Below are 19,592 nucleotides of genomic sequence, written 5' to 3'. Positions count from 1 at the left end.
AGCTATTGTGTTCATTTACACGCTAAACACTCATAATTATATCTGTGATTTCTCTTTATATATATATATATATATATATATATATATATATATATATATATATATATATATATATATATATATATATTACGCCTTGCCTCGGCAGCCGAGTCTAACGCATATCTTATCTTTCTTATAATATTATTGGATTTATTTCCCCATTTCCTTGTACCTATTTGTGAATTATTCCACGGATTTCTGCCTTTTGGGTTATTTTGAACCATCTTCCAATTGCGCGATTTCCTTGGATTTTACTTGTGCGAATGTAAATTTAACTAACTTTCTTGGATTTGCATTTTTGGATTTTATCGTCATTGGATACTTTACCTTTCACCAGACTATCCATTCACGTGAAATCACTTTTTTTCTTCATCCTATTCCCTCTGCTTCACTTTTTGTTATCAAGTAAGATGTTTTACTTACTTGTAATTTCATCAAATACTTTTGCAAGCAAAATCCGATCCCGCACTTTGCTAAATCCTACCCTCTGATGAGAAGGAAAGTATTTTTTCGGAACTCCGCAGATTAAGGACTATCCACTCATTTAGTGTTTCCTTTTCAAATTAAATATGTTTTTAACTCTTTTTCAAAGTGTTTTTAATATGTTAATATGCTCTTCATATATATATATATATATATATATATATATATATATATATATATATATATATATATATATAAGTTCCCCCTCTTCTTTCGTTAAATGATGTCGCCTGTTGTTTACTTAGTGTAACGTAAAGCTCTTTGTAAAGAAACAAATACAGCACTTTAAAAGTAGCGGTCAAATGTTTATATATGTTATACTTGTGCGTATATTTTCTATTCTTTATCTATGACAATCTTTTTTTTTTTAATCATAAGCTCAGTGTTTGTTAAGATAATAGAGAATATATAAATAAATAAGAATTTAGCTAGATTCCAATGTCCAAGATTTTATTCGTCCTATCAATTATTTTTCTCCCCATCGGTACATATTACAGATCTGTTTCGTTCACGGAGATACAACCGATATCGGTATGTCAATATTAAATACTCCTCCATACGTTTATCAGAATGTAACGTAGACGTTACATTTTAACACGGACCTGACGTTGTGTATGAAAGTTTCGCAAAGAAACAATGGAAAGAAATTCGGCACGAGTTTTTTTTTGTTTTTTTTTTCAGTTGAAAGTGTAAATTAAAAAAGGATCGTTGTCAGCGTTCGTACGACTTTCCACATTCCAACCTGTTCAGTTCGGTTCCACGAATTTGACTCCCCTACTCTTTCGACTTTAGTCTTTTATAACGTTTTCTTGGGAGCGAAGCTTCATTGATATGCAAATCAGTTGATATCAAACTACATCGCCCATAATCCTTAAAGGTCATTTCATAATCCCTTGCCCAGATCGGCACTCACATCAACTTCAAACACTACTACTAGTCTCTCGAACACCGCTAGACACTACTGGCATCTCAAACATCGCTAGACACTACTAGCATCTCGAACAACACTATACACTATTAGCATCTCAAACATCACTAGGCACTACTAGCATCTCGAATACCGCTAGACATTACTAGCATCTAAAACACCGCTAGAAACTACTAGCATCTCAAACACTGCTAGATACTACCAACTTGTCAAACATAAAAAGTTAAGTCGAGGCATAATTCTCCATGAAAAATTCTCAATTAAAAAAAAAAACGCCTGACTCGAATCACAATTCCATCTCTCAGCACTTCCAATTTTCACAAAGTTCTACGTGAGTCGTTAATATTTCTATTTCTCAACTCTTGTAATTTTCTAAGTTCAACGCAAATCATTTTAATCTTTTCATTTCTCGACGCTTTCAAGTTCTCCAAAGTTCTACGCGGATAATTTACTATTTCCACCTCTAGACGCTTTCAATTTTCACAAAGTTCGATGCGAATTGTTTAATTTTTTCATTTCTTAGCACTTTCAATTTTCACAACTCCCACTTTCGTCTAGGTCGCATCGACTTTATATTTTATGCCGAAATAAGTGGGATAATATAGGATATACTAAACAATGCGTTAACATTGACGTCTGTGTTTTAACAGGAGGCATTATGTTAACACTATTGATTAGTCACGCTATTTTAATAAATCTCATTTCGGCATTGATTATGATGTAATCAGAAGCTGCTAGATCTAAGCCCTCTACATTGGTAAAATTATGAGATAACTTCTCGTGTCAATGTAACCATAACGCATTTCAGTTACTTCCTTAAACATTAAAAAAAATTTTTTTTTAATCCCCGCGAATCCAATAATTTTATACATTATATGTATATACTATATTATCCATTACATTTTATACATATATACAACATTATATTGAGATTAAAGCATTGCTTTTATAGAAGTAGCAATAATTTTATTACAATTTGATTCAAATAATAATTAAATGGAAAAATGCCACAATTTTAATTAAACGCACGCAACTGTTCGTATCTAGTTACTTGCATGATGTAAAAAAAGTTAATAGCAAAACATTGTTTTTTTTCCTGTTCATATTAATTCTAAATATTTGGCATGATCTTCTGTGGTAAGTAAAAACAGATACAAATAAAAGGCATACAAGTAAAAATATAAAGAATATAAGAAAAATCTAAATAAAAGTTAGCGACGGACAAAACAGAGGTAGGGTTTAAGGTTTGTGTTGATAGAGTCTCCTTTTAAAAATCTACCAAAAATCAGGTAATTATCTAATCAATATGAAATGTTAATCGATTATTAAGTAAAGAATGCCCCTTATAAAGGTGTATTTTTTTCATAGTCTCTCTCTCTCTCTATATATATATATATGTGTGTGTGTGTGTGTGTGTGTGTGTGTGTGTGTGTGTGTGTGTGTGTGTGTGTGTGTGTGTGTGTGTGTGTGTGTGTGTGTGATTAAACCCCCTTCCTCATTTGTTGTCACTCCTACCCTTAAAATAAAAAGCCACATCTAAACATACTTCCTGTATTTGGGGATGAAGATTGGAAAAAAAAAAAAATTTTTTAAAACCCAGCTCCTTTTCAAATTCTGAGATTGAAAATCCGAATTGAAATGTGTTTAATTTTCCATCTTTTGTATTTTGAAGTGTGCAATTCGTTGAATATGTTATTGATAATTATTATCTTTAGATCAGCATTTTTTTACATTATTTTTGCGAAAAACACTACTTTTAAATCTTTAAAAATAAATTAAAAATATTATTCTAGAAAGTCCAATTTTGTCAATATACCATTAAATAGAGAATGATATGAAGAAAAGATACCAATTAATTCAAATTTTCAAAAAAGCATTAAAAACCTGTAAAGAAGGTATATAGTATCTTTTATCATCCGATAAGGAGTACAAATAAACTTGAAAGACCTTATTCCGTGGAGTTTCGAAAAATGCAATTCTTCTCATATGAGGTTTGCAAAATATTGAATAAATTTTGCAGATTGATGCATTACAAATATGCATTGAATCATAGTTGCAGAAAAATGTTTTTAACGATTAGTGAAAGTTTATAAAGATTCATAATGATTATGAAAGAACAAGGAAAAAGTATAAAATGATATGATAAAATAAATAATAAATAAGTCCATTAATAATCCATAAGAGCGGGAAACATAATTACAGATGTCCAGGGTAAATTAATGCTTCCAGATCACGGAGAAGTAAAAGTCAAGTTTAAAAAAAAAAACAACATTTTTTTATTATATGACAGAGAAGGCAATATGGAAATAAAAAATAACAAATTCATTTTTACATTGGAATTATAAATTAATTCAATTATATTTTAAAATGATATTTGCTTGTTTGGTTACATTAAAATTTTAAAATTCATGGAAATGCTTAAATAAATATGTAACACGTCTACGCTTCCATACTTTGAATTATCTTACGATCCACCATGGTGCTGTTGTCCATGTGTTTACGAAAAAATAGTATAAAAAATGATTATTGGCAATTATAAAATAGCAAATTTAACTACAACTTAAAATTATTTTAATTGGTAAAAGATGTTTATTCATAGGAGGGGGGGTCAACTTGATTTTAGCGCCTATTTACAAAAAAAAAAAAAAAAGTGTACGGAGATCTCTAATTAATAAAATTAACATGAACATAAGCAAAAAAAACTCTGCTCACTTGTTCAATTAAAGCGACTAGCGGCACCCGTAAACGTATGCACAATTATAAGATAGACACAAAATGATGACGTGGCTGATAGTGAGTAAAATATTGGTGACTTTACACAACATTTTAGATATACCTAAGATATTACCCTTAGATCCTAGCCAGAAGACCAAGAAGGTATATTTTAGTTACACGTACAGCCCAAGCGCCCCATCATTTTTTTTTAAATTTATTTATTTTCTTTTTAATTTTAATTTTTTTTTTTTACATTACGTCTTCGGTGATCGGGAGATCCTATTTGTTAAAAAGGAGGATATAAGGTGATAACATACTATGAACATTAAATTAGCGTATCTATATACTCATTTATCAACTTCTATCCTTCGTTATAATTAATACGATCACCCTATCGAATAATCTACTGGAAACCGTGACACACGTACGTACGTTAAAGATACTACCGTATTAATATATAGATGTACTCAACAATAATTTATCTGTGAATAAGGTATAATTTTCATTTAAGATCTAGTTCTTTATAATGAAATAAAAGAAGTTTGGTATTCATTTAGTTTGCTGCATCTATTCTTACGACATATCAGCCCCCTTTGTATTATTGTGTCTTTCTGTCAACCGTTAATACTATTTTATCGATAGCTGAGGAAACGGTAAAATTAATTCCGATGAATCAACATGGTACGACTTTTTGACGGTCTTTATTCTGTTATAGGCGTTGGTTTTTTCGATTTTTTTTCAATAACCAGATACTAATAGAAGGGCCCATGTAAAGGTTGTCAACATGCATACATGAAGGTAATGCTGGGGAATTGACTGCATTCGAACTTTGTACACCCAAGTAGCCAACCCACATTATTATACATTTCATAACCGCCATTTTATAACAATTTGGTTCAATTAATAATTAAATGGCAGAACGCCACATTCTAAATTAAACACACGCACCTGTTCGTATTTAGTTACTTGTATGAACGAAAAAACCTATAGCAAAACATTATGTTTAATCTATTTTTATTCACGTTTCGTTTTTCATTTATTCTAAATTACTGGTCTGATCTTTTGAGATAAGCAAAAAAAAAATATGAATAAAAATATAAGTAAAGCATTTTAGTAAAAAAATAAGAGAAAAAAAAAATAGAAAAATAGGAGTAAAAATCTAAACAAAAATATAAGTACAAAATATAAATAAAAAGATAGGAGTAAAAAAATGAGAAAAAAAATATAATAGAAGTAAAAGAAAAAAAAAACGATATTTGAAAGTTTCCTTTATCAAACACCAATCAAGCAAGATTTCCTAAATGTCAATATTTTATTAAAAGCTCTTCAGATTAAGCTTTAAATTTTAGACATTTTTTTCAAAATTAGCCTTAGGATTCTACACTTTTATTTTACCTTTTTTTTGTGACGTATATTTTTCTGAAAACAGTCTTCCTGTTCGTTGATTGTTACTATTTTTAAAATACATGTTTCCCGTCGATAAAAAAAATGCGTATACATTCTTTATTTGATTATTAATAATTTTGAAATACACGTGTCGATTTTTGCCGTGTTTAAGAGAATGACAATAAACATCTAATTTATAAAAAAATATTAGCATGGGTGCCCGGCGTTGCCCGGGTGTTTGAAGGTGTGTGTTGAGCAAAAAAAAAACAAAAACAAAAGTGGTAGTAGGATGGCAGGCTCGAACCCGCACCGCAAAGGAGGAAAAGAACGGGGGGAAACGTGACGTCTTTGCTGTTACGACCACCGCCAAACCGGAAGTGACGTAGCTTTAAATTAAGGCTAGACAATCGAAAAGAGGGGATGACTTTCGAAAATATCGGCAAAAAAAGCGACCTCTCTCTGTAGAAAAGTACCCAGTTGAGGGTGAAGAAATTAATGTTTTTAGCCAATTTTTCGATATTTGTCGTCTGAAGGTACGAGCTTCAAAACGATACTGATCTTGTGAAAATCCGTCGCATCTGTCGAAAGTTTTAGGCAGACATGCAAACGTACATACATACATAGATTTATATATTTGTAGCTCAAATTTTCGACCCAAACCGATTAATAACCTTGCCCCATCTCTGAATACCATTTATGTAAAATTTCAAATGTTTAGACCAGAAATTGTCTGAGTAATTTGGTAGAGACCGCAGAGGTCAAATTTTTTAAAAACTGTCACCCCTATTATGACCCCTTAAAATTTATTGTTTTAGGCTCAAATCAAGTTATTAAGTTAGATCCATATCCAAGTAACTTATATCTAAAATTTAAAGTGTTTATTCCCAAAATTGGCGGAGGAGTTTGGTAGAGTTCTTAAGGGGGAAAATCGTTGAACTTTGACTCCTTAACAGCCAAATTTCTGCCCGAAAACGGGGTTACAAATATTTTCCCAACTCTCAGTACCTCGTATATCAAATTTCGAGTCTGTAGACTGCAAATTGATAGAGTTATTGTGTATGGAAATGTACACAGACAGACACACAGACAGACAGACACATTCACTTTTATAGATATACTAACATGTGTTCCCAGCATTGCCCGGGTATTTGGAGGTGTATGTTGAGCAAAAAAGAAAAAGGTCATTTTTTTAAACTTTGACCCCTATTATGACCCCTTAACATTTATTGTTTGGGGCTCAAATTAAGTTATTAAGTTAGATCCATGTCCAAGGAAACTATATCTAAAATTTAAAGTGTTTATTCCCAAAATTGTCGGAGGAGTTTGGTAGAGCTCTTAAAGGTCAAATTGTTGAACTTTGACCCCTTAACAGCCAAATTTCTGGCCGAAAACCGATCACATGGATTTTTCCAAATCTCAGTACCCTGTATATCAAATTTCGAGTCTGTAGATTAAAATTGACGGAGTTATTGCGTAGGGAAATGTACACAGACAGACACACAGACACTTTCACTTTTATAGATATATAGATAGATAATGATACATCTTGATTGTCGGCGGCGGTGAACCAGTGTGGGGATAGTGAGTAAGGGGGGGGGGCGCACACGAATTGACGTTATGGTTTTCTTGGACTTGATCGCCAGTCCACTGTCGATGTCAATTTCGGGTTAATTTATATCATAATTTGGTACACTCAGGTATCCAACTGTAAACGCGGACTCTGGGATTCCGCTTTCGTTGTTAATGTAGCCACGCCGTTAATGGCGTTTATATTGCGACAGTAAACTCTTTGGATAGAAAAAATTTGCAGGTATTTTTAAATCGATGAACAATTGTTTTTATTTCCGGCAATCAATTACGTTTCGTTTCTTCCGGCCATGTGCGTGCCTGTCACATGTACGTTTGGATTCTTTACCTAAAATGTATCAAACATTGATGTTATTGTTTTGTTTCCTTTCTTTTTTCAAAACTTAATTATGTTCTGCAAAGTCTAAAACAAAAACAATTTTCCTTTACAAAACAATGAAACCAAACACTATGAATAAATATTTGAAGATATAACGAACTTGGAGCATAAAACCTTTTTGCAAACATTACTGGATTCAGTATTAAATGGCCCGAAAGGATCTGATATGCCGCAAGACAAAACAATCAAATTACATCAAACTCCATGAATGAATATTTGAAGATATATCTAACCAAGCATTTTGGGTTAACCTGAACCGGCTAACTAGAAAATGCGGAAGTTGAAAAGTTTGAAAGAGCCTTTCCAAGAGAAAAGGAAACTTTTTTAAAGATTATAAAGTCAGATCCGGAGCCGCTTTAAAGAAAAGTCACACACGGGGCCACTTTTAAAAGAAAAGAAAAGTCACTTTTAAAAGAAAAGAAATTTTCTCAAGACACGGAGCCGCTTTTAAAGAAAAGTCAGGCATGAAGCCGCTTTAAAGAAAAAATTACCTTTGCTAGAAATGAAAAGAGAACCTTTAGCCTTTAAGGTTAAAGAAAAAAAAATGTAATTTAAACGACATGTAGTATTGGAATTATTAAGGAGTCACTAACCGGGTACCCTGTGATTGGATGAAAAACAACCAATCCCAAGCTTCCCTTTTTATATTCCTCCCAACCCCTGGAGAGCGGTTATTTCGACTTCTCTTCCTCTTTTGTTTGTTGTTGCCTCGAAGACAACACGTGTTATTAAGTCTTCTCCGCCATTCATACCAGACACGTGGGAGAAGTTTCGACAGCACTTGCAGCAGCAAAGAATTCAAGGCTTCCTTTTTTTTTTTTTTTTTTTTTTTTTTACCTCATCCCGGCCAAACTCCACAGGAAACAAACAACGTTAAAAAGACGAATCATGGATAAGTTCCGCAAAAGCGACGGTTTTTATAAAGAAACATTCTTTCTTTCTCCTTTTTCCTATCAATACAAGTTTCTTTATAACAATTTCATTTGTGCTGTGTTCCTTTCTTCTTGTCGACGTCACATTATTTTTGTTACCGTCTATAGTTGGGAAAATCCCAAGAGAAGAAGATACAAACGAAAAGACTGTAAATAAAGCGTTTTAAGAAAGCATTTTATTAAAGATTTTATATTCAATTTTTATTGTATGTTCTTTCACGTAAGACGATATTGTTTAGTGTTTTTTTTTCATTGTTTTGTAGATAGAAACACGAGAAAGATTTTCGATCTTTTCCTCCATTTTATTTATTATCGTTCAAGACAATAAGTCATTCAAGAAGTGTCTCTAATTTAAAAACCCACTAATTTTTTTATGCATTTTATGTACTTTTTTATTTCTTAATTGTTACTTAGGTTAACTTTGTTAACCGTGATTTTGGAAACAAAATGTTGTATTGTTGTATGATCGTCTAAATGTTGCCGTCTATTTGTGATATATTCATATCTACTTGTTCATATGCAGTTATGTGTGTGTGTGTGTGTGTGTGTGTGTGTGGTACATGTATTTTGGACATACCTTAACGTCATGCGTCGTTGATCTTGTCCACCTGGAATTCATCTTGTTCTTGGAGGGGAGACTGGAAACCTGTTTTGGACAAATATTCATTCACTCCAATACGAAGATTGGTTTTATATAGTTTTTATTCACCTTCCAGGTCCCGATCGAAGAAGAATGGAAAGTGAATGTCTTTGCTTGTGTGGTTAATTCAAAGTCTTATTTCCACACATGTCAGCGCCCCCCCCCCCCAGTGAAGGGGAGGGGACGACCTGTTAAGCCGTCTGTTCTTCTCTACGTCCAAACACAAACTCCCTGACTCCAGCTAACCTGATCACGTGACTCACACGCAAATCCGATCAGCTGACCCTCACTTCCGGTAAAACGTGTCTACAATATAATTTACCATATTTCTTTCTTGTGTTCGACCTATTTCCTAACAAAAAGCAACGGCTTTTATTTCTTTAAACAAAGTTGGGTTTAATTGTTTACCTTCCGTGTCTAGTTATTATTTGTTCATTTTTATTGCCTCTTGATTGTTTTCATTATTTCATTTACTTTTCACATAAAGACGGATTTTCATAACGACAATAAAATCTCGTCACTGTTAAGGAAAGTAGAACAAAATTATAAAGATTTAAACAAAGAAAGACTTCCAGGCAACGCCATATAGGTACGGTTAGTTTATAATACTAATATTAAATTACACAATATTACCGATCGGTTTTGTGGATTGCTTCATAAATTTCTAGGAAACAGATATGGGGATAGAGGCTATTGCTACTACTTAACCAATGTTTAACTTATATTTAACTATTTTCAAAATCTCTCTCTCTCTCTCTCTCTCTCTCTCTCTCTCTCTCTCTCTTGCATAAGTATGAAACACTGGTGTCTGTAGGTATAAGAAAATAAATAAAATCGTATTTAGTGAATTGAAAATAAAGTGGCTAATTAACATACATTCATTATTCCAAACTTCCCGTTTGTTAAATACTCTTATTGCAGTCGATTATAACAATCCCGCTTACACGGCTACCTAAGTATCTTAATTCATTTCTAGTTAAAAGTGAATCCATAGTGGCTTATGGAGAGAAGGCTAAATCACAAAGCCAATGTCTGCTTTATTGACTGCGTTCAAGTCTCGTGACCAGCCGTAATTATCACTTCCTGTACTAATGATTGCGCAAGGATGAAACACTAGTGGCTGTAAGTATAAAAAAATAATTAGTATTCATTGAAAATATATATATGTGTGTGTGTGTATGTGTGTGCGCACGCACGTGTGTGTGTTCCTGTTTTTCTTTCTCTCAATACATGATCTTGTTTAACCAACCAGAGCTTTTTATAACTTCCAACCGCCCCCTTCCATGTATTATTTAAAACGTGTGAGCAACGTAATTTCACACTATTTCTTTCATATATGAACACTATTTCTCTATCAGGAGACGTGCTTTCTGGATCTGTGCCAACATTTCTACACGTTTTTCTTAGTCGATGACTCACCCTCTGACAGAAATGTAATTGAAATTCATTTTGAACAGCTGGACACGTTGTACGGACAAGAAAGTAAACAGTCAATCGCCGCTAAGTAGGCGTCCGCGTTGCACATTAACATCGCTGGTAAAACAAAAATAATAGCAAGAATAAAAACAAAACATATTCTACATAGAAATGAAACAGTTTCTGCAATGAAAGTGCTGAAGCAATAATATTAAAAGTGCCGGTTTTCTTTGAAATTATCAGTAGCGGTAACTGCCGTGGTCGGTCATATGACTACTGCCGATTTTTGTTGTTGAGTTAAATCGTAAATCTGAGCCGAACCTACGAATATCGTGCACTAGAATTGCCTCCTCTGTAGTAAGCAAGAAATCTGTTGGCACTTGTGCACTAGTGCGAAGGTACAATTTTCTGGTTTTCAGTTGGGGCATTTACTGAGTGCATAGAGAGCGAATAATTTAAATTAATTTATTTGCTGACCTGGCGTTGTCCTGGATGCGGTCACGCCAGTTTAGTTTTTAATTCTTTATTAGTGCGCGAGCCTTTTCTAGTCTCACACAAAAACACGCGTTCACATTTCAAGCTATATTACTTACATACGCGCCCACGTCTACACACGTACATATATTCACGTTCGCGTACATACACTCACATTCACGTGTATATACACACACGCTAACGTATACACATGTACTCACATACACGCACGCATGGACAACGTCACTTCCCCTTTCAAAGGAAATCCACACATGCGCGAAAGACCACCGGAAACACCTATAAAAGAAAGAGCAATAACCCCCTTCTTCCTTTTAGGACTGCTTTCTAGCTGTACGTTCTACGGACCGACAGCGTGCCTTTTCGGCATGCACGCGCACATGCGTACCTCACACCACTTGCTACTATGTGGGACAAAAAGCCAACAGACAATACGTACACTTTATACGCTTTCTCTCTCCATGAACTGGATTGACATTCTCACTCTTTCTCTCTATATATATACAACTTGTCCCTGAGAACACCACCGCGTAGCTGACGGCTAACATGGCGCACAGTTTAACTGATGTCAACCTTCTATCTTTTTCTTTGTCTACACGCTGGACTATCGTTCCCATTTTCCACTACATCCCTCACTTCTTTTCCCACGCGCGAACAAACGATAGTGAGATGAACACGCATTTCCTTTTCTTTCTACACCACCAGTCCTGCAACAAACGATGGTTACACCTGCACGGACATGAACACGTGTTATATCTAAAACATTCATTCTTTCAACAATAAATAAACGACACGTTTATCTTATCCATTAATTGAGTCTTTGTTTCATTCATTCCATTCGTTTCATTATTTTCTTTTGTAACGGGATTAGGATTTAGATTTATATATCCTAGTCCTCTACATTAGTTTCTACCTTTTAAAACTTAAGGTAGATAACTGTTATAATATTTTTCAATATAAAATAATTTATGCTTCTACTGATTTTTATATTTATATAATTACGTAAATACTAGTGTACACACCCTTCGTCAGAAATGACGAAAAAATTATGCTCCGCTCGTGTTCGCAATGATATTCACACAAAATCATAGAATTACATCAATAATGTAACTTTGCATATGTACAAGGTTGTCCCAAAAGTGAAACCTCCACTTTTTTTTTTTTTACTGAAAAAGTTGAAGATCTACAAAGACGGGATTAGTGCCATTAAAACGAGCGACCTTTTGTGCTTCAGAATTTAATATTTCTACATAATCACCAACATTCTCAATACACTTTTACCAGTGATGGTGTCCAGAGTGCGTTTTGCACACGAGAGTCGTTCCAAAAGTAAAACCTATTTTTTAACTAAAACTTTTGAAGAACTACGAAGACTGGAGTGGTACCATTAAATCAAACGACCTTTTGTGTACCAAAATTTATTTTTCTACATAGTAACCACCATTCTCAATGCACTTTTCTCAGGAATTCATTGACGCATCTCTGCCTCTGACGCACATCCATGGCAGAGGTCGCTTTCTTAGTCTCACACTTGCAACAGAGAGATGAAACTGTCATGAATGTGAGTAAAGTTCATGAATGCATAAGTTCAGTCATCATACCAATGCAGTTTGTAATACTCTCTGATTCATTCGGACGGAGTAAAAATAGGAGGCATTACTTTTGGAACGCCCCTCATAAATCACTATTATCATTTCTGATGAACCTAAGACTTTCTATGAATGAAAGATTTATTTTTTCAAAATTAATATCAGACTCCAGAGGTTGTCTGCCTGACTTATTCGCTTTCTTGCTTCCCCTCATCACTTGGAAGGGTTTCGCCCATCACTAACTTTTGTATGACGGGACGAATATATTGTATATTTTATATAAAAATATGCAAATGAATATACGTTGGTGTTTATTATGGAGTGGAAAATGTTTCATATTAATAGTCACCCGGGCTGGACTAAGTATTCTTTTTAAACAAATTGTGACTAAGTATATTATTATATTACCAAAAGCACGGTACAACGAATACAAACGAAAAGCTGCTAGTCAGAAGCAAAGTTTGACTTTTCTTTTTATTTTCTTTCTTTTTTTTTTTTTTTTTTTTTTACAAAGGGTCACCACTTATCAAAACCCGGAGGTCACTTAACGTTAATGTGTGTACCGTAGCCCATTGGGACAATAGCATAATAATCGTTAGTAGTGGAAATTTGGTATAATTTGATTATTTAAGAGGATGATTCAGCAAGAACTTGCTTACGTTGAACTTGAAGATGGCAATATTGTAGCTAGCTGAGAAGGAGACCAGTGGAATAGAGTTCCACAAACAATCAGTTCAAGGAAAGAATTTTGTTTATGGAATTCGCGGTTAGGTTCCAGCACCGACAGAGAGTGGGAGAAATTAGTGGTTTTAGCTAGTCGAGTATTATTTGTGAAATTTTAGCAAGGGGATCATAGATTGGGGCTCAGACGAGCACTTACTATGAAATAGAGCAGAGATAGGCCCGCAACGCTTCTTCTGTGAGAAAGCGGTTGCAGGGAAGAGAAAAGGACATCAACTAGTATGTTACGAAGTCGGTTTAGAACTTTGTCAAGGCAGGATAAGGTGCTCCTGTCCAAATGTGGCAATAGTACTTCATTAACTTTAACTTTAATACTATTTGAGTCTGACTATGAAAATCTGACAAGATAACTATATGTTAGATACGTTAGTTCCTCTACAATCCAACCTAACAACGGATGATAACTCTGCTGAATAAAACAGTGAATGAACATTTGAAAAGAATAACTTACCCATAAATAAATGAATAAATAAATGAATAAAATAACAAATGAAGAAAAGATGTGTTAATCGACCGCATTCCGATACGCGGACTTGGGATGCAAGTGCGCAAAAGCCAACAATATGTTAGCAAGCCGCGGCCGGCCCAATCGACTCTGGAGTATATTAAAGCAAGATCTGAAATGACAAGGTTTCATTTCCTGTCGCGGTGGAGTCAGTTTGCCTTCGATGTCTTTATGTTGTTTTCATTACTCATTCGCTAGGCCGGCATCCAATGTCAGCAAGCATTTTTTTATTGGGTAGTTTTTGTTTATTTTGTCTATTTTTCCATATTTCTCTCAGCCTTAGACCCTTTCCATGTTTATTTTTGATTGGATTATTTCTTTCTTACCTTTTTATTCTTGTTTTTATTTTTTTTCATCGTTGATTTATGCACTTCAATTTTTTCTTTTTTTTTGTCTTTCTCTTTCCTTTCTTTCTTTCTTTCTTTCTTTCAACAAAAGGATATTTATGCGTTTCTTATGTCATGTAGTTTTGCAACCAAAGCAATAAAAGCGTCATAGTTTTTTTTCTCTATTTTTCAAATGACACACACACACACACACACACACACACACACACACACACACACACACACACACACACACACACACATATATATAGTCGGCTATATTCCATTTTTTTTTTACGTCACTAACGCACCAAATGTTTCGATTATTTCCTTGTGTGTTATTTCTTTAACTCAATTATCTTGAGAAAGTCTTCAAATTAGGCACGGCAAAAAAAAAAAAAATGGTATAAATCCAAGCTGTCTTTTTTTCTTCTTCTTTTAACGAATTAAAATCCATTATTCTTGAGCAATTTTTTCCTCCAGAAAGATAAAAGCCTGCATTTTATCATATGACGAGCGGGGCTACCCGGCGTTGCTCGGGACCGTATAAACAATGAGAAAATTGAAGTTGATTTTGAATATAATTGTTATTCTTTGGAGAGAGGAATTTTTAATGTCTATGTATCATTTGCTATTTCGAGCAAAAGAATATTTTACCTGCCCTAGGACGGCTATTACACATGTATGAAATAATTGTACCTTCCCTAGGACAGGTAATTTATAAAATGCACATGAAATAATTTTACCTTTTTGGACGGGTAATTAACAACACATATTTAAAATATGTTTACCTACCTTCGAACGGGTAATTTATACACATATATGAAATAATTTAACATACTCTCGACAGGTATTGTACAACATATATGAAATAATTTCTCTTCCCACCAAGGCTACCATAATTTTAAGAAAATTGAAATCATTTTTAGAAGATGGATCATTAGGATTTCCAAATTAATACATAAATACATTGTGTTGGTTAATGAGATCGCAACCCTTGATTCACCATAAATTTCACCATTACTGCGTTTCTTTCCTTCCTCACTAACGGTATTATTATTGTAAGAAAAATTATGTCGTTTTTAGAAGATGTCTCAGCAGGATTTTAAAATTAATGCATAAATACACTGACACAGCTAAGTGATTAGACAACCCTTGCTTCATTATCAAATTTCACATTACTCTGTTTCATTTTTCCCCACTACCAACAACAAAATTTTTGAGAAAAAAGACGTCATTTTCGCAAGATTACTCAGCAGGCTTTACAAACAAATAAACAAATACGTTGAAAAGCTTTGTGATTAGGCAACCCTTGCTTCACTACAAAATTCCACATTACTGTGTTCTTTCCCTCCCTATATCTATTATATATATAATGATATCATTTCACTTAAAATGATGGTGTCTATTGACACCATCATTTAAAGAGAAATGATATCATTTCTTGACCATAACAGAGCAGGTTTTCCAAATAATTACATAAATGCATTGACGCCAATGATCATTAGGCTACTTTTACTTTACCACAATTTTCAATATTGATATAGTTCTCCCCACTTCCTACCACAACCACCAACAACACATTAGTAACAGAAACGATGTCATTTCCGGAAAATGATTCCATAGTTATTCCATATTTTTGGAATATGACATTGTGGGAGATTGCATAGTGACCCCAAAATGGACATTACTCTCTCCAGCCCAACCCCAAAAGTGAAGGTTTATTAATTCATAGAGACTCCAGAGCACGGTAAAAAGCAACATAATCATGTTTCTTTCTACTCACCACTACAACTGTGACGTCATTCCCAGAAGTTAACATTGAAAATTCAAAAAAATATTATTAACCACCCACAGAAACTGATAAATTGTCTGGGCTTATTATTTAATTACAAACACACCAATCAATTAACTCACATTTCATTATTTTTGTATATGTTACTAATTTCGACAATCATTTTTCATAATTGTAACCCACATTATTGCCCGCTGCCCTTACAAAAATAATAACTTTGATATATTGTTTGCTTTGATGATTTCATTGAAAAAACGCCAATAAATTAACTCACATTTCATAATTTTTCATAATTCTTGAATATGTTACTAATTTCGACAATCATTTTGCATAATATTAACCCACATTATCGCCCCCCTTTACAAAAATAATAACTTTAATATATTTTCTAGGTCGTTTATTTCATTACAAACACACCAATCGATTTACTCACATTTTATCATTTTTCATAATTCTTGGATATGTTTCTAATTTCCTTATAATTTTAATCTCCATTATCGCACCCCCTTACGAAAATAATAACTTTGATATATTATCTAGGTTTATTATTTTATTAATCACACGAATCAATTAACTCACATTTCATAATTTTTCACAATTCTTGATTATGTTACTAATCTCGACAATTCATAATTTAAACCTACATTATTGCCACACTCTTACGAAAATAATAATTGATATATTGTCCGGGTTTATTCTTTAATTACAAACACACCAAACTATTAACTCACACCTCATAATTTTTTATAATTCTTGGATATGTTACTAATTTCGACAATCACTTTTCATAATTTTAACCCACATTATCGTGCCCCCTCCTTTACGAAAATAATAACTTTGATATATTGTCTAGGTTTTTTTTTTCATTACAAACACACCAATCGATTTATTTACATTTCATCATTTTTCATAATTCTTGAATATGTTACTATTTTCGACAATCATTTATCATATTTGTAACCCATGTTATCGCCTACTCTCTTAATAAAATAATAATTTTGATATTTTGTCTGGGCCGATTATTTCATTACAAACACAATAATAAATTACCTTGCATATCATCCTTTTTCATAATTCTTGGATATGTTACTAATTTCGACAATCATTTTTCATAATTTTAGCCAACATTATCACCCCGTTATGAAAAAATAATAACTTTGATATATTGTCCGAGTTGATTATTTCATTACAAACACACCATTCTATTAATTTACATTTGATCATTTTTCATAATTCCTGGATATGTTACTCATTTCGACAATCATTTTTGATATTTGTAACCCACATTATCGCGCCACTCCATACGATAGTAATAACTTTGATATATTGTCTGGGCTGATTATTTCTTTAAAAACGTACCAATCATTTAGCTCACATTTCATCATTTTCATAATTCTTGGATATGTTTCTAATTTCGACAATCATTTTTCATAATTTTAACATACAGTATCTCCCCTCGCTTACGAAAATAATAACTCCAATATATTGTCTGGATATATTATTTCATTACAAACACACCAATCAATTGACTAACATTTCATCATTTTTCATAATTCTTGGATATCTTACTGCTTTCGACAATCATTTTTCATAATTGTAACCCACATTATCGCCCGCTGCCCTTACGAAAATAATAACTTTGATATATTGTTTGGTTTGATGATTTCATCGAAAAAACATTAACAAATTACCTCACATTTAATAATTTTCATAATTCTTGGATATGTTACTCATTTCGGCAATTATTTTTCATAATTTTAATCCACATGATTCCCCCTTTACGAAAATAATTACTTTGATATATTCTCTATGTTGTTTATTTCATCACAAACACACCAATCGATCCATTCACATTTCATCATTGTTCATAATTCTTGGAAATGTTACTAATTTCAACAATCGTTTTTGACATTTGTGACCGTTACCGCCCCACCCCTCTACGAAAATAATAACTGTGATATATTGTCTGAGCCAATTATTTCAATTCAAACAGACCAATAAATAAACTCATATGTCATCATTTTTTCATAATTCTTGGATATGTTACTAATTTCGACAATCATTTTTTATAATTTCAACCCGCATTACTACCCCCCTTACAAAAATAATAACTTTGATATATTGTCTGGATTGTTTATTTCATTATAAACACATCAATCGATTTAATCACATTTCATCATTTTTCAAAATTCCTGGATATGTTACTAATTTCGACAATCATTTTTCATAATTTTAACCCACATTATGGCCACCCCTTACAAAAAGTAATTACTTTAATATATTGTCTGGGCCGATTATTTAACTACAAACGCCCCAATCAATTAATTAACATTCCATCATTTTTCATAATTCCTGGATATATTACTAATTTCGACAGTAATTTTTATAATTCTAATCAACATTATCATCACCCCCATCCCCAGCGTACGAAAATAATAACATTGACAAAGTGTCTAGCTTCATTATTTCATTACAAACGTTGTAATCAATTAACTCACATTTCATCATATTTCATAATTCTTGGATATGTTTCTAATTTCGACAACAATTTTTCATAATTTCAACCTATATTATGGCCACGCCTTACGAAAATAATAACGTTGATATTTTGTCTAGACAGATTATTTCATTACAAATACACCAATCAATTAACTCACATTTCATCATTTTTCATAATTCTTAGATGTTACTAATTTCGACAATAGTTATTCGTAATTTTAACCCGTATTATCTTAAAATATATTTCATTTTGTATTTTTTTTAGAAGGTGGTAATGCTTGGTAGAAAACTAAGCGCTTAATTGGCTTTTTGGCTAAGATCAAAGTGTAGTATCTGTTCTGACGCGAAATCATCTACTGCCCCCCTTTCCATAAACAGAAAAAGTGGTGGTAATGCTTGGGAGAATGAACAGGCACTAATTCACCACACCCCAACCTCACCTAAAAAAAGGTTTGGTAATAGCTGGCGGCCTCCAGAGTACTTTAAAGCAATATAATCATGCTCCCCCCTCCCCCATCATCAACACATGGCGTCACTTCCGGAGAAGTGACTCAGCAGTTTTTCGAAATACATGATTTCATTATAAATTGTTTGTATTTTTTAAATGTGTACTACACTGTAGAAGCACCTTATTCAAAATTCATGCTACTCAAAAAATAAATATTTCAAAGTGCAGTTAGTAATTAGGCAACACTTGCTTTACAATAAACTAATCAAGAAATTGGATTGAGAAACAGATACTTAATACTAAACAAAAACAGATAATACATGTCAGTTTCTTATTTAATAAATTGTTAGGTGAAAGTACAGAATAGTCTAAATAATACCTTCCCCTCCCTATATTAAGAATGGCTTTCTAACTAATAACGTAATTATTTCAGCACTGTCCGTATTCTGTGTGTCATCCTCCCTTCTCCGTCATAAAAAATATATGAAAATAAGTAAATATGAGATCGTAAAAAAGATATATAGGTTTGTTTTCAAAATTTACAAATTTCAGTAAAATGTACGTATGATTTCGTTTTTTTTTTTTTTTTTTTTTTTAATACAAAAACATAATAAAATGAGTTGGTGTCATCAGTTAGAATTGAAATTAAAAAGAACCGAGCGTTTCAGCCTGAGAACAAAAAACAAATGTAC

The 19,592-nt window shown here is 32.8% G+C and overlaps 1 protein-coding gene across 8 annotated transcripts in view; it reads right to left on the bottom strand.

The window, feature by feature from the left end:
* Positions 1–19,592, bottom strand: part of LOC145303651 (uncharacterized) — a 637,407-nt gene that overhangs the window by 101,944 nt on the left and 515,871 nt on the right. The window contains exon 1 of one of the 8 annotated variants that reach the window (XM_080145213.1): positions 9,027–9,439. The exons of 5 other annotated variants lie outside the window; for them this stretch is intronic. The gene's annotated coding sequence lies outside the window, so the exon portion shown is untranslated. Of the gene's footprint in view, positions 1–9,026; positions 9,440–19,592 lie in introns of those variants that run through there. 2 more of the 8 variants (XM_080145216.1, XM_080145218.1) reach the window with 2 other exon arrangements.

The sequence above is a fragment of the Euprymna scolopes genome, chromosome 19 (genome assembly GCF_053919585.1).
Source record: "Euprymna scolopes isolate OS-2025 chromosome 19, ASM5391958v1, whole genome shotgun sequence".
NCBI classification, from domain to species: domain Eukaryota; kingdom Metazoa; phylum Mollusca; class Cephalopoda; order Sepiida; family Sepiolidae; genus Euprymna; species Euprymna scolopes.
This window is presented reverse-complemented; position numbering and strand designations above follow the sequence as displayed.